General features: G+C 38.6%; 2 protein-coding genes across 5 annotated transcripts in view; both read left to right on the top strand.

Moving 5' to 3' along the window:
• RGSL1 (regulator of G protein signaling like 1) overlaps nucleotides 1-20,416 on the top strand; it is a 245,677-nt gene that overhangs the window by 180,230 nt on the left and 45,031 nt on the right. The window lies entirely within an intron of this gene.
• Nucleotides 1-20,416, top strand: part of LOC119876407 (interleukin-1 receptor-like 2) — a 58,597-nt gene that overhangs the window by 5,269 nt on the left and 32,912 nt on the right.

Below are 20,416 nucleotides of genomic sequence, written 5' to 3' on the forward strand. Positions count from 1 at the left end.
GGATTGCGTTATCTTCATTTTTCGTTCTCAAGATTGCTTTGGCGATTTGGGTGTTCTGTGGTTCCATACAAATTTTAGGATTATTTATTTAAAAATGCTATTGTTATTTTGATAGGTACCATATTGAATCTACAGATTTTGCTTTTGGTAATACAAACATTTTAACAATATTAATTCTTCCAATCTGTGAATATGGAATATCTTTCCATTTGTTTGTGTCTTCTTCAGTATTTTTCATTAACGTTTTATAGTTTTAGACTATATATCTTTTACCTTCTTGGTTAAATATATTCCTAGGTATTTTACTCTTTTTTGTACAAATGTAAATGAAATTGTTTTCTGGATTTCTATTTCTTCTCCTTTGCTATTGGTGCATAGAAAGGTAACAGGTTTCTGTATGTTAATTTTTTATCTTGCAACTTAATTTTTTGTTGAGATCTTTAGGATTTTCTATATATAGAATCATATCCTTTCCAAATAGTAAGTTTTACTTCTCCTTACTAATCTGTATGCCTTTATTTCTTTTTCACGTCTGATTGGTGCAGCAGGACTTCCAGTACTATGTTGAGCAAAAATTGAGAAAGTAGACATCCTTGTCTTGTTCCTGATCTTAATGGAAAAGTATTCAGCTTTTTACCATTAAGTATGATGTTAGTAAAAAAAAAAAAAAGAAAAGTGGCTGCCATTGTTCAATTAAATCTACCAATTAAATCTCCTACAGTCCAACAAGAAACTGCAATAATTTCCTTCCTTTAGTGAATTTGTTTCTGGCATAGGTTAAAAATTGTGCATGATCAAATATGGATAAAACTGAACAAAATTTGAGGATCTATATCTGGCTTAAAAGTTCTGCATAGTAAATACCAAGGCATAGCCTATTACTATAGGTTCCAATATGACCTGGAAAGGTTTTACTAATCCTGGTTCCTATGTTCTTGGGTGTTCTATGGTATGAGAGAGAAGCCTGAAGTACACCATGAAGGATAATGATATATGTTATACGCTAAGTTTTCTATGAGTTGCTACATCCCTGACAGGTTGTCCCTATTCTTGTGAAGACTGAACAAAGTATCCATGGATTGATTATTTTCTAATAGGTGATTGGGATTGAGTTAATTGAGTGTAATAACTGATTGGTTTCTGGCTTATTAATATTTAAAGATACAATTGCCCATTCTACATATTCAGAGATGCTCTTTTGTAAAATACTAGCACACAAAGTATCTCAGAAATGAAATTGAGGTTATTTTCTTTTTTTTAATAATAAACTTATTTTTTATTGGTGTTCAATTTGCCAACATACAGAATAACACCCAGTGCTCATCCCATCAAGTGCCCGCCTCCGTGCCCATCACCCATTCACCCCCACCCCCCGCCCTCCTCCCCTTCCACCACCCCTAGTTCATTTCCCAGAGTTAGGAGTCTTCATGTTCTGTCTCCTTTATTTTCAGTCTACCACGTGTCTGATGCTACACTCAATTCAGTTAGATATAAGGAAAGCAGAAAAGTCAATACCTGATTTTCTTGGTATATAGGCTGGGTTATGACAAGGGCCAGTTAGTAGTTTAGTCTTCAAGCTCAGTCAGTGTCTAGTAGGGGATACTATTCAAGAGATTCTTTGGAGACTTCTACTGCTTCATCAGATTCCCTAAATATTTGTTTTTTCCACTGACTAAAGGTTTCCCAGTAGATGGTACTGATACTGAAGGGTGAGATGGAGAGGTTGGGTTTGGTGATATAGATGATGCTGGTGACGCCGTTGAGTCCTCAGTTATAACAAGGTGACCCAGGATGGTGATCTGTGAAGGAAGTAGAGGATGTCACAGACAGTGGAGTTGTATCTGGACCAAAAGATGCATTCCACTTAAGAATGGTACCATAACTACTATTGCTGAAACCGTTGGAAGAGAAATCCATACAAATAGTATGATATCCAATAGTAAGCAATAGGTAAAATAGTATGGCCAGCAAGCAGCATGCTGCACTGATCTATGTCATATTATTGCTAGAGTTGAGGATTCACAGTGGCTTTTATTTTGCAGGCATAAAGTTCTGGGCAATGTGTGTGTGTATGTATGTATGCATATGATTTCTAGATCTATACTTTAGAGATATTGTCATCTCCTAGATTATTTTAGTCTGTTTTCATATCTAGATTGTTAGGAAGTAACCTAAGTTTTTGCTTGAACAAATCATTATAGTTCTCAGTTGGCCCAGAGGCAGTAGGGTAATAGGGTAAGGGGAAGTTCCACATTATGCCTAGTTTCTTTGTCCAATATTATATTCACTTTCCTATAAAGTGGGTTGGTTCTCTGATCTGATTTTATGATAGTTGGGATACTATAGCAAGCATCCATATTTCTAATGCTCAGATTGTAGATTTTTCATTAGTTTTCCTGCAAGAGTAGGGTAATCCTACTCCTGACCATATCTCCATAGTGGTACATGCATAGTTTATTCTCTGATATGGGCAGGTGTCCTATATAATCATTTGTATAATTTTGAAGTCTGTCTGCTTTGACTTATTTGGAATATTCATTAATGACCTCCATGCTTTAAACTTCCAGCAATTCTCATATTTAATTTGAAATTGGAGGTATTTAACGGGTACATACATGTCTTTTTGCTCTAACCAATTCTAGTTTCATGTGTGTCAGCCTGACCTGTTTGATGTGTCTATAGAATGATTCTGTTACTTGGCATATCTGCGTGTTCAGGTTGTAAGCCCATTGTCCTTCTTGTTTATATATAGTTATGTCTTGAATTGGCTTCATCACTAGCCATAAATTATTGAGTTTTTTAAGTTAAATTTTGCATACCTCCATCTCTTTAGTTTACCTACCAAGTTTGTCCATCTAGTTATTCAATTTAATTACTTCAGAGTTCTCCTAAGGTGCAGAGACATCGATGATAAATATAGAGATATTAGTCAGTGCTATTTTCTGCCCTATATCCTTCATTATGTTCTTATTTGGTATTTTTCAGTAATTTTTCCACAATGTTCATGTCCAAAATGTCTATTCTATTAGCTACTGTCCATGAGTCTGAGAAAAGCTACACCTCACTCTCACTTCCCTTAACACATTAGTCACTCACAATTTATGGCTATTCAGCATATTCTGTTCTCCAGAATTCTCCTGATTATGTCAAGTTAAGACCATCATTAGTCCTCAAGGCCACAGTGTGCCAGCATTCTCTAGATGGTGTCTTGGAAGCTGATCCAGCTAAAAACCATGCATTATTGAGTGCCATGGACCAGAGTGGTCCCCATTGCCCAACTGCTCAAGCTTAAATAGGTTCATCCCTCAGAAATTTGGTAAAGTCCACTTCTGGCCTTGTGGAGATTTCCTCAGTTCATGCAGAGGGCTGATCCTCTGTCATTTAGTCCTGCTTGGAAGTAGACATTCTCCATGTGACAGTCAGGAATAATTCCTGTTTCTCAAAGGTCTGCCTTACCCACCCCAGAATAGCCTATTGGAATTAAAGTATAATTAGCTTATTTTCTGTTAGTGGTTCTGTAGTTTTTAGAGCCTCATCATACAGTGCCCAAGTGAGTCTTGCAATTCATTGGTATCTGTTCTTGGACCATGGGAAAATCTTTGTCCAAAATGCAATCTGCTAAAAATTGAGTTCCTACAATTTTTCAGTCCACAGACACCATGTTGCAAACCCTTGTAAATATAGGCACTTTAGTTTTTTGGGTTTTTTAAAAAAGATTTATATTAATTAATTAATGAATTTACTTACTTACCTACCTACCTACATACCTACTTACTTACTTATTTATTTGAGAGAGAGCGTAAGTGAGCATAAGCTGAGGGAGACAGCCAGTTCCCCTGCTCCACATCTTCAGTAGGAAGTGGACACCAAGGGGACCCTGGAAAGCTCTAGTGACCCCAACTCCTAATAGCACCATTCAGCCCATGGTCCTCATCTCCTTCATCTGCACTGTCCTGTGGGGAATGAGGGTGATTGAAGAAGAGGAGAGGGTAATTTTGTAAAAGGAGTGGGAAATATCTAGTATTTTTTAAACACTATTTTTCTGTTAGGAAAAAGAAGGTGGAGCATTTCCAAAAACCCTGTTAAACACTGGCAGCATCATGTGCAGCTTCTCCTCTTGTTTCTTCTGAGTCGTGTGCTGGGGAGGATGGCACAACTCCGAAGAGACGGCAGAGGTACATCAGGGAGAGGGAGAAGCAGACTCCCCACTGAGCAGGGAAACCAATGCAGGACCTGACCCCAGGATCCTGAGATCATGACCTGAGCCTAAGGCCAACACTTAACCTACTGAGTCACCCTAGGTGCTCCTAGGCACTTTATATTAGGAGTCCTCGCTCGCTGATGCCAATGTATTAAAAGTTTGAGAGCACTTTGAAGCAAATTAAGGCTACCTCTTGAGTCTCTGTCCAACTGAATTCCCTATCTTCCTTGTAATTTTACAAGTGTATTATGATACTATCCCCATTTAGTGTCATGTGCTATTTCCAATATCCAAATAGTCCTACCAGTTTCTGAGATGCTTCTTTTGTGGTAGGAATTGGGACGCAATGTATCTTGTTTATGACTGGGTCTGTTATTTTTCTGCCTTCACAGGACCAAATTATACCTAGAAATTTTCTTGTAGTATAAGGTCCTTGGACCTTACTCGGGTCAGTTGCCTATCCTCTAAGGAATTGAATTAACTCTATTATAAACCTATTGTCCAAGTTATCACCATAAATAAGTATATCATCAATACAGGAAATTCTGGTTTGTGTGTATGTTGTGTTTTCCTGAAAGGCCTGGAATTCTTGTGTTAGAAAGTTGTGGGCTATTACTGTGTTGTTAAGGTATCCTGTTGGTAACCTACTAAACATATCTGCCTTCCCACGCAAATGCAGTCATGGGTTGGCTCTCTTTATCAACTGGAATAGCAAAGAATGCGTCAGGTAAGTCTGTCCCCATGCAATCAGTGCCAGATCCAGTGGTGATATTTCTTATGATAGCACCTATATTTGGGAGTGCTCCCTCAGATTGGGGAAATTTGTTTAAATTCCTAAAATTTGTAAATTTATATGACCTGTTTGGCTTTTTGACAAGCCAGATTAAATAATTTATGTGGTGAAATAGTAGGGACATAATTTGTTCCTTTAGAAGTTCCTGAATGTTTTCTTTATTATTTACATGTCCTATGATAGCCATTCCGGGCATGTTTTCTAAATTGGGACTTAAAAAGCATTTAGTTTGAAAGTCTGTCCTCATTGCTCAGAATCTATGTACCCAAGTGTGTGGGGATAATTTTCCTTTTCATCCTTCAATCAGTCTCTTTTTATTGCTCAAGTTTTATAAGTTAGTAGGATATCCCTGTGTCATTGTTATTAGGACCCTGTATCTAACAACATAGTGGGTGGTATATGTAGTGTTTCTATTTGCAAAAGAGGTTTCTGTTGATATGAGCAATTGTCTCTGGCTTGAGCCAGAGGAAGAGACTGCTGAATCCCTGTGGGGAGCTCACAGGGTTTTCTCTCTCTCACTAGCAGTGATCTGCTATTGAGGGGATTAGGTTTTATAAAGGAGTAGTATTTACAGTAAATGGACGAGTGGGTATATGTGGATTTATTTTCTGTAGGTCTATTTACTGTAAAAGATGGTTGTTTCTGTTTCTCTGCCTCTCCTATGTAGCTTGTGGGGTATCTATTTGACTTTCTACTTTTATAGTTTGTTTTCAGGGTGGTCGTCTAAATGGTGTAGGTGACCAAAAAGGCCCCTTGTAGATTTTGGTCTAGATGGTCTATTTTGATTTGGTCTATTTTTATTAGATGTAGGCCTATTTTGTCCATATACGTGAGTGTTAAAGCTATAACCTTTATCTTTTTCTTTTAAAGGTTTTTTTTTTGGGGGGGGGTTGGGGGGCATCTGGGTGGCTCAGAGGTTAAGTGTCTGTCTTTCACTCAGGGTGTGATCCTGGAATCCTGGGATTGAGTCCTACATCGGGCTCCCAGCATGGAGCCTGCTTCTCCCTCTGCCTGTGTCTCTGCTTCTCTCCCTCTGTGTCTCTCAGGAATAAATAAATGAAATCTAATGATAGATAGTATTTTTTGTTTTTAGCGACCTCAACTCTGAACTCTCTTGGGGCTCAAACTCTCAAACCCAAGATCAAGAGTTGCACGTTCTTCCAACTGAGCCAGCCAGGCACCTCTACAGCCTTTATCTTGACTTACTCCCTCCTCTGTTCTTATCAATCAGATCTCCTGTGTTTCTGGTGCATGCAAATACTGTAATAATGCTGTTCTGTCCTATGGAGATGCAGCTTAAAAGACGACCTCTTACTTTGTTATGTTGCTTCCACATGTAGCAGTGTAGGTGTCTGTCCCTTATCATAAATCATAGCTAATAGTCCTAATTTCATTATTATATTAGCTTCTCCTGCCATTTTCCTTGGAGGTGTCGTAAGGGATTACATATTAGTATAGGCCATCTTAATCTCCAGGTTGCTGCTACCCAAACACCAGATCTTTGTAAATTAATATTATCTTCTCTAGATGCTCTAAGGTATCAATTCAATTTAGCATCAGTGGTAATGGGTTTGAGGTACACAACCTATGTTCCTATGAGGATCAGGTTTTGTCCTCCTTTGAAACATAAATCTAATAGCCACTAGATTTCTCTGACCAAATCAGTTTGTTGGAATTCTATTTTATTTTACTTTTTAAATTATTGTTATAAATTTATTTTTTATTGGTGTTCAATTTGCCAACATATAGAATAACACCCAGGGCTCATCCTGTCAAGTGCCCACCTCAGCGCCCATCACCCAGTCACCCCCACCTCCCGCCCACCACCCCTAGTTCATTTCCCAGAGTTAGGAGTCTGTCATGTTCTGTCTCCCTTTCTGATATTTCCCACTCATTTTTTTCTCCTTTCCCCTTTATTCCCTTTCACTATTTTTTATATTCCCCAAATGAATGAGACCATATAATGTTTGTCCTTCTCCGATTGACTTATTTCACTCAGCATAATACCCTCCAGTTCCATCCACTGTCGAAGCAAATGGTGGGTATTTGTTCGTTTCTAATGGCTGAGGAATATTCCATTGTATACATAGACCACATCTTCTTTATCCATTCATCTTTCGATGGACACCGAGGCTCCTTCCACAGTTTGGCTATTGTGGACATTGCTGCTAGAAACATCGGGGTGCAGGTGTCCCAGTGTTTCACTGCATCTGTATCTTTGGGGTAAATCCCCAACAGTGCAATTGCTGGGTCGTAGGGCAGACCTTTTTTAAACTCTTTGAGGAACCTCCACACAGTTTTCCAGAGTGGCTGCACCGGTTCACATTCCCACCAACAGTGCAAGATGGTTCCCCTTTCTCCACATCCTCTCCAACATTTGTGGTTTCCTGCCTTGTTAATTTTCCCCATTCTCACTGGTTTGAGGTGGTATCTCATTGTGGTTTTGATTTGTATTTCCCTGATGGCAAGTGATGCAGAGCATTTTCTCATGTGCGTGTTGGCCATGTCTATGTCTTCCTCTGAGATTTCTGTTCATGTCTTTTGCCCATTTCATGATTGGATTGTTTGTTTCTTTGCTGTTGAGTTTAATAAGTTCTTCATAGATCTTGGAAACTAGCCCTTTATCTGATACGTCATTTGCAAATATCTTCTCCCATATTGTAGGTTGTCTTTTAGTTTTGTTGACTGTATCCTTTGCTGTGCAAAAGCTTCTTATCTTGATGAAGTCCCAATAGTTCATTTTTGCTTTTGTTTCTCTTGCCTTCATGGATGAATCTTTGCAAGAAGTTACTGTGACCAAGTTCAAAAAGGGTGTTGCCTGTGTTCTCCTCTAGGATTTTTTTTTTCTCCTCTAGGATTTTGATGGAATCTTGTCTCACATTAAGATCTTTCATCCATTTTGAGTTTATCTTTGTGTATGGTGCAAGAGAGTGGTCTAGTTTCATTCTTCTGCATGTGGATGTCCAATTTTCCCAGCACCATTTATTAAAGAGACTGTCTTTTTTCCAGTGGGTAGTCTTTCCTCCTTTGTCGCAATACAAGCATCCATCCAAAAACTGGAAAGAACTCAAATACAAAAGCTAACCTTACACCTAAAGGAGCTAGAGAAAAAACAGCAAATAGATCCTACACACAGCAGAAGAAGAGAGTTAATAAAGATTTGAGCAGAACTCAATGAAATAGAGACCAGAAGAACTGTGGAACAGATCAACAAAATCAGGAGTTGGTTCTTTGAAAGAATTAATAAGATAGATAAACCATTAGCCAGCCTTATTAAAAAGAAGAGAGAGGACTCAAATTAATAAAATCATGAATGAGAAAGGAGAGATCACTACCAACACCAAGGAAATACAAACAATTTAAAAAACCTATTATGAACAGCTATACGCCAATAAATTAGGCAATCTGGAAGAAATGGACGCATTCCTGGAAAGCCACAAACTACCAAAACTGGAACAGGAAGAAATAGAAAACCTGAACAGGCCAATAACCAGGGAGGAAATTGAAGCAGTCATCAAGAACCTCCCAAGACACAAAAGTCCAGGGCCAGATGGCTTCCCTGGGGAATTCTATCAAATGTTTAAAGAAGAAACCATACCTATTCTACTAAAGCTGTTCAGAAAGATAGAAAGAGATGGAGTACTTCCAAACTTGTTCTATGGGGCCAGCATCACCTTAATTCCAAAACCAGACAAAGACCCCACCAAAAAGGAGAATTACAGACCAATATCCCTGATGAACATGGATGCAAAAATTCTCAACAAGATACTAGCCAATAGGATACAACAATACATTAAGAAGATTATTCATCATGACTAAGTGGATTTATCCCTGGGATGCAAGGCTGGTTCAACACTCATAAAACAATCAATGTGATTCATCATATCAGCAAGAGAAAACCAAGAACCATATGATCCTCTCAATAGATGCAGAGAAAGCATTTGACAAAATACAGCATCCATTCCTGATCAAAACTCTTCAGAGTGTAGGCATAGAGGGAACATTCCTCAGCATCTTAAAAGCCATCTATGAAAAGCCCACAGCAAATATCATTCTCATTGGGGAAGCACTGGGAGCCTTTCCCCTAAGATCAGGAACAAGACAGGGATGTCCACTCTCACCACTGCTATTCAACATAGTACTGGAAGTCCTAGCCTCAGCAATCAGACAACAAAAAGACATTAAAGACATTCAAATTGGCAAAGAAGAAGTCAAACTCTCCCTCTTCGCCGATGACATGATACTCTGCATAGAAAACTCAAAAGCCTCCACCCCAAGATTGCTAGAACTCATACAGCAATTTGGCAGTGTGGCAAGATACAAAATCAATGCTCAGAAGTCAGTGGCATTTCTATACACTAACAATGAGACTGAAGAAAGAGAAATTAAGGAGTCAATCCCATTTACAATTGCACCCAAAAGCATAATATACCTAGGAATAAACCTAACCAGAGTTTTAAAGGATCTATACCCTCAAAACTATAAAACACTTCTGAAAGAAATTGAGGAAGACCCAAAGAGATGGAAAAATATTCCATGCTCATGGATTGGCAGAATTAATATTGTGAAAATGTCAATGTTACCCAGGGCAATTTACACGTTTAATGCAATCCCTATCAAAATACCATGAACTTTCTTCAGAGAGTTAGAACAAATTATTTTAATATTTGTGTGGAATCAGAAAAGACCCCGAATAGCCAGGGGAATTTTAAAAAAGAAAACCATAGCTGGGGGCATCACAATGCCAGATTTCAGGTTGTACTACAAAGCTGTGGTCATCAAGACCGTGTGGTACTGGCACAAAAACAGACACATAGATCAATAGAACAGAATAGAGAATCCAGAAGTGGACCCTCAACTTTATGGTGAACTAATATTCGACAAAGCAGGAAAGATTATCCACTGGAAAAAAGTCTTTTATTTTACTTTTTAAAGATTTTGCTTATTTATTCATAAGCAACAGAGATAGAGAGGCAGAGGCATAGGCAGAGGGAGAAGCAGGCTCCCTGCAGGGCGGGTGATACTGAACTTGATCCTGGAACACCAGGATCATGCCCTGAGCCAAAGGCAGACGCTCAACCACTGAGCCACCCAGGTGCCCCTGTTGGAATTCTATTTTAATTATTACCATTTATTGTCTGGTATAAACTCTCCAGTGACTCTAATTCTATATTACTACATTTGTCATTTTGTCTATTGTCATGGGCTTAGCTTCTAGTTAGTTAATGTTACTGGGGTCAAAAGAGTTAAAATAATTATCATCCTCAGGATGTGGATTAATGCCCTTAGAGGCAAAAGGATCAGTGTTTCTTTCTGTTCTGAAGATACCATTTTGTGCTAGTGATGGCTGCACACAGGATAGAATTGAAATGTGAGCCAGCAGGAGGTGAAAGCAGAATTAACCAAAGGTATATAGAGAATGTGGATACAGAGTATCTGGGAGACTCAGAAAGGAAAAGAGAGAGAATTTCATCTTTGCTTAGGGTCTGGGGTTTTTACTGAGGGTTATGGTTTGTTGTACATGTCCTCTCAGGCATCCAGGAATTGGTTAGAATAAAGAGGAGGGCTTGGGTGCTATTCCCTGGAGCCAGGAGGTCTTGGCATTGAGCTGTCTAGTGCTGGTGGTCTTGGATATGCATATGATGGCTTTATCTGTCCTTTTTCAGATGTTACCTATTCTAGAGAAATCATTAACTGCTATATATATATATATATTTTTTTTTTACTAGTTTCAGAGGTAGAGGTCAGTGATTCATCAGTCTTATATAATACTCAGTGCTCATTACATCAGGAGCCCTCCTCAATATGTCCACTCAGGTACCCTACCCCCTCCCCTCCAGCAACCGTGTTGTTTCCTATAATTAAGAGTCTCTTATGGTTTGTCTCCCTCTCTGGTTTCATCTTGTTTTATTTTTTCCCCTCTTCCCCTATGATCCACTGTTTTGTTTCTTAAATTCTACATATGAGTGAGATCATATAACTGTCTTTCTCTGATTGACTTGTTTCACTTAACATAATACTCTCTAGTTCCATTCACATCATTGCAAATGGCAAGATTTCATTTTTGATGGCTGAATAGCATTCCAGTGTGTGTGTGTGTGTGTGTTATCTTTATACACTTTATCCACTCATCTTTATCCATTCATCTGTCGATAAACATCTTGGCTCTTTCCATAGTTTGGCTTTTCTGGACATTGCTGCTATAAACATTGGAATGCAAGTGCCCCTTCAGATCACTACATTTATATCTTTGGGGTAAATCCCTAGGAGTGCTATAGAGGGCAGCTCTATTTTAACTTTTTCAGGAACCTCCATACTGTTTTCCAGAGTGGCTGCAGCAGCTTACATTCCCACCAACAGTGCAGGAGGGTTCCCCTTTCTCCACATCCTCACCAATATCTCTCATTTCCTGAGCGGTTAATTTAGGCATTCTGACTGGTGTGAGGTGGTATATCATTGTGATTTTGATTTGTATTTCCCTGATGCCAAGTTGTGTTGAGCATTTTCTTCATGTGTCTGTTGGCCATTTGTATGTCTTCTTTTGAGAAATGTCTGTTCATGTCTTCTGCCCATTTCTTGATTGGATTATTTATTTGGGTGTTGAGTTTGGTAAATTCTTTATAGATTTTGGATACTAATCTTTATCTGATGAGACATTTGCAAATATCTTCTCCCATTCTGTCAGTTTTCTTTTGGTTTTGTCTGTTTCTTTTGCTGTGCAAAAGCTTTTTATCTTGATTGAAGTCCCAGTAGTTCATCTTTGATTTTGTTTCCCTTGCCTTTGGAGATGTGTCTAGCAAGAAGTTGCTGTGGCCAGGGTTGAAGAGGTTGTTGCCCGTGTTCTCCTCCAGAATTTTAATGGATCCCTATCTCACATTTAAGTCTTTTATTCATTTTGAGTCTATTTTTGTATATGGTATAAGGAAATGGTCCAGTTTCATTCTTCGGCATGTGATTGTCCAATTTTCCCAGTACCATTTGTTTAATAGACTGTAGAATTACTAGATTGTTGCTATTTTTATTTTTAATTTTTTGAGGATACTCCATACTGTTTTCCATAGTTGCTGCACCAGCTTACATTCCCACCAAAAGTGCTCAAAGGTTTCCTTTCCTCTACATTCTTGCCAACACTTGTTATTCCTTGTCTGTTTGATACTAGCCAGTGGTGTGAGGTAATATCTCATTGTAGTGTTAATTTACATTTCTCTGATGAGTAGTGATGCTGAACATCTTTTTGTGTGTTGGCCATCTGTATGTCTTCTTTGGAAAAATGTCTAAAAAATGGACAGAGGACCTGAATAATCAGATTGTTTTTCTGTATGTGTTGAGTTGTATGAGCAATTTATATATTTTGGATATTAACCCCTTATTGGATATATGATTTGCAAACATCTTCTAAAATTCAGTCGGTTGCCTTTTCATTGTGTTGATGGTTTCCTTTGCTGTGCAGAAGATTTTTAGTTTAGTGTAGTCCCAATTGTTTAATTTTGTTTTTGTTGCCCTTGCCTGAAGAGATATATCCAAAAAGATGTTCTGAAGACTGATATATAAGAGCTTACTGCCTGTGTTTTCTTTTAGGAGTTTTATGGTTTCAGTCTTACATTTAGGCCTTTAATCTACTTTTTTATTTGTATGTATGATGTAAGAAAGGGGTCCAGTTTCATTCTTTGCATGTAACTGTCCAGTTTTCTCAATGCCATTCATTGAAGAGACTGTTCTTTCTCCGTTGTATATTCTTCCATTTTTGTAGGTTATAGTCAATAAATATTTTTTAAATTTTGACAAAAACCCAAAAAAGAGACTGTGCTTTTTTCCATCAGATATTCTTCCATGCTTTGTTGAAGATTAGTTGACCATAGAGTTGAGGGTCCATTCCTGGGTCCTCTATTCTTTTCCATGATCTATGCATCTGTTTTTTGTGTCAGTACCATACTGTCTTGATGATTACAGCTTTGTAATAGGTCTTGAAGTCTGAGATTGTAAGGCTTCCAGCTTTGGTTTTCTTTTTCAATGTTCCTTTGCCTATTCAGGGTCTTCTGGTTCCATACAAATTTTAGGATTATTTTGTCCAGCCCTGTGAAAAAAAGTTGATGATATTTTGATAGGAGTTGTACTGAATGTATAGATTTCTCAAGTAACATGCATTTTAATAATATTTGTTCTTTCAATCCATGAGCAGGGAACATTTTTCCATCTCTTTATGTCTTCCTCAATTTCTTTCTTTTTAAAATTTTTTAAAAATTATTTTTTAAAAGATTTTATTTACTTATGCATGAGAGACACAGAGAGAGAGAGAGAGAGGCAGAGGGAGAAGCAGACTCCATGCAGGGAGCCCGATGTGGGACTCGATCCTGGGCCTCCAGGATCACACCCTGGGCGGAAGGCAGGCGCTAAACCTCTGAGTCACCCAGGGATCCCCCTCAATTTCTTTTATTAATGTTCTACAATTTTCTAAATACAGATCCTTTACCTCTTTGGTTAGGTTTATTCCTAGAAATCTTAGGTTTTGGTGCAATTGTAAATGGGATTAATTCCTTAATTTCTCTTTCTTCTGTCTCATTGTTAGTGTATAGAAATGCAGCTGATTTCTGTGCATTGACTTTATATCCTGCCACTTTGCTAAATTCCTATAGGAGTTCTAGAAATTTTGGAGTGGAGTCTTTTGGGTTTTCCATATAGAGTATCATATCATCTGTGAAGAGTGAGAGTTTGATTTATTCTTTGCTTGTTTGTATGCTTTTTATTTCTTTTAGTTGTCTGATTGCTGAGGCTAGGACTTCTGGAACTATGTTGAATGACGGTAGTGACAGTAGAAATCTGTATGGTATTCCTGATCTTAGAGGAAAAGCTCTCAGTTTTTCCCCATTGAGAATGATATTTGCTGTGGGCTTTTCATATATGGCTTTTAGGATATTGAGAGATGTTCCCTCTATCCCTACATTGTGGGATAAGGATGCATCAAGAAAAGATGCTGTGCTTTGTCAAATGATTTTTCTGCATCTATTGAGAGGATCATATTGTTCTTGTCCTTTCTTTTATTTAGTATATCATCACATTGATTGATTTTGTGGTTGTCAAACCACCCTTGTAGACCAGGAATAAATCCCACTCGGTCGATGTGAATAATCATTTTAATGTACTGTTGGATCCTATTAGCTAGTATCTTGGTGAGAATTTTTGCATCTATGTTCATCAGGGATATTGGTCAGTAATTTGCCTTTTTGGTGGGGTCTTTGTTTTTTGGGACCAAGGCAACGCTGGCCTCATAAAAAGAGTTTAAGTTTTCCATCCATTTATATTTTTTGAAACAGCTTCAGAAGAATAGGTAGGTATTAATTCTTCTTTAAATGTTTGGTTGAAGTCCTCTGGGAAACCATCTAGCCTGGACTCTTGTTTGTTGGGAGATATTTAATTACTGCTTCAATTTCCTTGCTGGTTATGGGTCTGTTCAGATTTTCTACTTCTTCCTGTTTCAATTCTGGTAGTTTATATGTCTCTAGGAATGCATCCATTCTTCCAGATTGCCTAATTTGTTGGCATGTAATTGCTCATAATATTGTTCTTATAATTGTTTGTATTTCTTTGGTGTTGATTGTGATCTGTTCTCTTTCATTCATGGTTTTATTTATTTAGGTCCTTTCTCTTTTCTTTTCGTAAGTCTGTCCAGGGGTGTATTAGTCTTGTTAATTTTTTCAAAGAACCAGCTCCTACTTTTATTGATTTGTTTACTATTCTTTGGTTTCTATTTCATTGATTTCTGCTCTAATCTTTATTCTCTTCTCCTCCTGGGTGTAGGGGCTTTATTTGCTGTTTTTCCTCCAGCTCCTTTATGTACAAGGTTAGACTGTGTATTTGAGACCTTTCTTGTTCCTTGAGAAAGGCTTGTCTTGCTATACACTTACCTTTTGGGACTGCCTTTGCTGCAAACCAAGAGTTTTGAAAAGTTGTGTCTTCATTTTCATTTGTTTCCAGGGATTTTTAAAATTCTTTAATTTCCTGGTTGACCCATTCATTCTTTGGTGGGATGCTCTTTAGCCTCCAAGGATTTGAGTTCCTTCCAAATTTCCTTTGCTTCAAGTGCTTCAAGTTTCAAAGCATTGTGGTCTGAAAATATGCAGGGAACGATCCCAATATTTTGGTACCAGTTAAGACTTGATTCATGACTCAGTATGTGATCTATTCTGGAGAAAGTCCCATTAATGCTCAAGAAGAATGTGTATTCTATTACTTTAGGGTGGAATTCTGACTATATCTGTGAAATCCCTCTGGTCCAGTGTGTCATTCAAAGCCCTCGTTTACTTGTTGATCTTCTGCTTAGATGATCTGTCCATTGCAGTGAGTGGAATGTTAAAGTCCTCTACTATTATTGTATTATTAATGTGTTTCTTTAAGTTCATTAATTGGTTTATATAGTTGGCTGCTCCCATGTTAGGAGCATAAATATTTATAATTGTTAGATCTTCTTGTTGGATAGACCCTCTAATTATGATATAGTATCCTTCCTCATCTTTTATTAGTCTTTGGTTTAAAATCTAATTTGTCTAAGGATTGCTATTGCAGCTTTCTTTTAATGTCCATTAGCATGATGAATGGTTTTCCACCTACTTTCTGACAGCATATTGATGGTTCTTGCTTTTTAATCCAATGATACCCTGTGTCTTTTGATTGGAGCATTTAGCCCATTTACATTCAGAGTATCTACTGAAAGATATGGATTTAGTGCCATTGTATTATCTGTAAAGTCACTGTTTTTGTACATTGTCTTTGTTCCTGTCTGGTCTATGTTACTTTTGGGTTCTCTCTTAAAGAATCCTCTCTAATATTTTTACAGGGCTGGTTTAGTGATCACAAATTCATTTATTTTCTCTTTGTCCTGGAAGCTTTTTATCTCTCCTTTTTATTCTGAATGGTAGTCTTGTGGAATAAAGTATTCTTGGCTGCATATTTTTCTTATTTAGTACCCTGTGTGTATCATGCCAGTCTCTTCTGGTCTGCCAAGTCTCTGTAGATAGGTCTGTTGCCAGTCTACTATCACTACCCTTGTAGGTTATGGATCCCTTCCTGCTCTGCTTTTAGGATTTTCTCTTTGTCTCTGAGATTTGCAAGTTTCACTATTGTATGTTGAGGTATTGACCTATTTTTATTGATTTTTGAGGGGAGTTCTCTGTGCCTCCTGGACTTTAATGCCTGTTTCCTTCCCCATATTAGAAAGTTCTCTGCTATACTTTGCTCCAATATACTTTCTGCACCCCCCTTTCCTCTTCTTTTGAGACCCTAATTATTCTAATATTGTTTCACTTTATGGTATCACTTATTTCTCATATTCTCCCCTCATGATCCAGTAGTTGTTTATCTCTTTTTCTCAGCTTCTTTATTCCCCATCATTTTGTCTTTTATATCATTAATTCTCTCTTCTGCCTCATTTCTCCTAGCAGCTAGAGCCTCCATTTTTTTTAAATCACATCTCCTTAGTAGCCTTTTGACTTTGACTTGATTAGATTTTAGTTCTTTTATTTCTCCAGAAAGGGATTTGCTAGTGTCTTCTATGCTTCTATGCACTCTAGTTCTGACATCTTATTTATATCCATACTGATTAAGTTTCTGGCAGTCACTCCTTGCCTCTTGCTCTCTTTTCTGAGGTTTTTCCATCTTGTCATTCATTCAGAAAGTGGTCACTTTTCTATTTGTAGAGTTGCAGCTATTCTTTTCTTAGATCTTCAGTTGAATTTGCAGATGTTCAGAATGATTTGAGAGCTATCTAGCTGAATTCCTGGGACCAGAAAAAAGTAATTTTGGATTATTGACCTGCTTTTCCCTTATAAAGAAGATATACACTATTTTCATTATGAGTGGGGTTGCAGGTTCTAGCCGGAATAGAAGCAGGAGAAGTAGAAAAACAGATTTTTATACAGTCCAGTTTCCCTATCTCACTAGCCCTCTTTTCTGCCTGTAGGCATCTATGTAACTTAATGCTCCTAAGAAGAGCTCTGTAACATCTTCCTTAGTTGCTCTTTTTAATAAGGATATAATTGATTGGGTTGGATGATCAGGCCAACATCTGGAGTTTCCTTAATTGGAAGTTTTGCCCAGACTAAGTCTTCAGTAGGTCTCTAGGGATCTTCAGAAGTTAATATACAACCCATTCTACCCTTAAGCCACTTCTTGAGTAATTTTGATAGGGTTTGTGAACAGACACATTTACTATTTCCTCCTGCCACTCACAAAGATCACTAATATTTTATCACCAAGATGTTTAATAGAGCATTCCAGAAGGTTTATAATATGGTTAATCAGTATCATGGGGGCACCAGTGTGGCTCAGTTGGTTAAGCAGCAAAATCTTGATTTCAGCTTAGGTTGTGATCTCAAGGTCCTGGGATCCAGCCCCATGTCAGGTTCTGTGCTCAGTAGGGAGTCTGCCTGGGGATTCTCTTTCCTTTCCCTTTGTCCCTCCTTCCCACTCTCTCTCAAATAAATAAATCTTAAAAAAAACTATTGTGGGCAACATAGCACCAAGTTACAAGAGTTCTATATTTATTTCAGTGTGGAATTTTATAAGCCAATAGCATATACAATAATGTCTTTTAATAAGCCAATAAAGAAATATCATATTCCAAATCAATGATACTATCCTTCTCAGCAAAGGGCAATGAAAGGAATAAAGTTTAAATTTAGTTGAGGTGGGGATGCCTGGGTGGCTCAGTGGTTTGGTGCCTGTCTTTGACTCAGGGCATGATCCCGGAGTCTGGGGATCGAGTCCCACATCAGGCTCCCTACATGGAGCCTACTTCTTCCTCTGCCTGTGTCTCTGCCTCTCTCGCTCTGTCTCTCATGAATAAATAAAATCTTTTTTAAAAAATTTAAAAATAAATTTAGTTGAGGTGGACATTTTGTTAAAAAACTAAATTCTATCCATAAATTAGAATATCTAACTGGCTTTATTAAGCAATTCATGAATAAAGCATCATCCCATCTAGCAAACAAAGAATTGCTCTAAGGAGTTGTACAAAAATGGAAGGTGTTTATAAGAAGGAGGGTAGAGCAAAGACGTTATTAGCAAAAGAAAGCAAAGGATTGTTTCAGGGCAGGACATCTTCTTTTAAGGGGGGAGGAACCAGCAGGATTTGTTATCATGTCACCTCATTGGTGCTGATCAGGAAATTTCAGATTGACTTTTAGAAGATCACGCTCCTGGAATAGGGTGAAACTGTCATTAAGTCTTGGTTTGCTGTGGTTAAAGGCAAAGGACTCTATTTTGGACTACTTGTTTCTTTCTTTCTTTTTTAAACACTTTATGGATTGATATGGGGGAGAGACAGGTTAGTCAACTGAGAGTTGACATCCAGCTGCCAGTGCAATCTTAAGAGCCCTGTGTTGCTAGAGCAGGTTGCTAGGGATTGATGGCCAAGGTGTTGATGGGCAAGATGAAGATCTTTGCAAGTCCTCTGCATGGCTTTTACCACTATCAGTAAAGGAATCACCTTTATCATGGCAGGAGTTAATTGCTCCAGTGTTTTCTGAGAGCTATAGCCTTGTGCAGACCAAACACTGTCAGATCAATTTCACAAACTCAGGATTCACAGTCTAATATGTACCCTTGCCATATTTACTTCCTCATGTATTTTTATTGATAAGCCCTCAGGGGGGCCCCTCAGCTGCTAAGCTACTAGTTGTTATCAGTGAGAACAGAGGAGATACTGACTTTCTGACACAGTTTACTCATATCAAAACAACTTTACTTCTGAAAATACTTTTTGTCTTTGTCATAAACAAGTGGATTTAAAATCATATCGGACCAATACACAGCAGAGGAATCTGACTGCCTTTCTAGGATGAGGCCAGACTGGCCAAACAGGGAATCGTTCACTAAAAAACACCTGGGAGCCTTAATCAGTGGTAAACCTAGAACTTCATTAAGCAAACCTCATTTGGATTGGTTGCTATCTCAAAAAGATTCATAAGCAGTGGTCTCCCTCTGCCCTGGAAACTATTCAGATGGTTAGACACTGGCCCCAGCTCCACAGGCCTGGAAAGCCTCCGCTTCCCAAGGCTAACAGGCTATGTCTTGAGTGTGTGGTGCAGCTCACTTCAGGGCAGACAATAAATTGGAATAGAGCACAGGTCTTAAGAATCCAGGCCACTAAAGAGGGCTTTGGCGGGGGGTACAAGACATCATTTAATTCCAAACCATAATCTACACAAATGTGAAGAATCCCCCTGAAGACATCACTGATAGAAACTGGACTGCTTTTCCAGGATGGGGCTGAGCAGACTGGACCAAGTATCCTCCAATAAAAGATACCTGGGAGAAGCCTGGGACCCTATTAGGCAACCAGTCCAAATGTGTACTGATTGTGGCCATTTTAAAACAGTCACCTCAGAGAGATTTTCTGAGAGTGGGCTCTCTTTTCCTCTATAAGCGATGTAAGTGGTTGGATACCAGCCCCAGCTCCGCAGTACTAGGGGGTCCTGGCCACCCATGGCTGCCTGACAGGGTACATACTACACAAGTGCCAGACACACAGGTCAGGGAAGCCAGAGACCTGGAACCGGGCAAGGGTTGAGAGAGTCTATGTGTCAAGAGTAGACTTTTGGAGGTCCATGGCATCTGCCTAATTCCAAATTCTAACCTAAACAAATGTCTATATTCTTCCTGAAGGCATCAGTAGAGGAAACTGGACTCCATTACCAGAATGGGATCAGTTATCAAGGTTCCCAGTTATCTCTTGTTGAAGGATACTTCATCAGTCGACCAGGCTACACCCTGGTAAGGTGGTCCAGTTTCCTGCAGTTCTGCTATTGAGAGAATATGCCTATTTGCATAGGTCAGAGTTTGGAATTAAGAAGGTACTTTATGCCCCTAATAGCTCACTTCTGTGACTGGCATTGCTTGACCCCTTAACAGGTCCTGGCTACCCTGACCTATGCAGTCCATACATGCAGAGTACCTATCCTATTAGCTGACAGTGGGCAGCCTAGGACCTCTTGTCTGTGTAGCTGCAACCTTCCCAAACCACCTGCATAGTCTATGGAGTAGAGAAAACCCACACCAAGAAGGTAGCTTTAAGCCGAGGACAGTCTTTATTTGATCTGCTACCTGGTGGGGTCACAGGTTTACTAGTACTGGGTTCCAAGGTAGCCCGCCCCAAAATGTTCAACGACTACATAGTAATAATTTTGATTTAAGGCTACTTAAGAAACAACCATTATAAGAAGGACATTCTAATTCTCCTTTCTCCAGAAACCAATGAATAAGTTTCTCACATGAAGGACCCTCCTTGCACCAAGAGGTGGGGAAACCTCCTTATCATCAGAGAAAGGGGATTCAGGGCCAGAGAAGCCTACGTGAATGACCCTGTTACTTTTACTGATTTACTACCACAGTAAAAATTCTGTTGAGAACTCTTTACTAATCAAAGCTGC

The sequence above is a fragment of the Canis lupus genome, chromosome 7 (genome assembly GCF_011100685.1).
Source record: "Canis lupus familiaris isolate Mischka breed German Shepherd chromosome 7, alternate assembly UU_Cfam_GSD_1.0, whole genome shotgun sequence".
Lineage (NCBI taxonomy): Eukaryota > Metazoa > Chordata > Mammalia > Carnivora > Canidae > Canis > Canis lupus.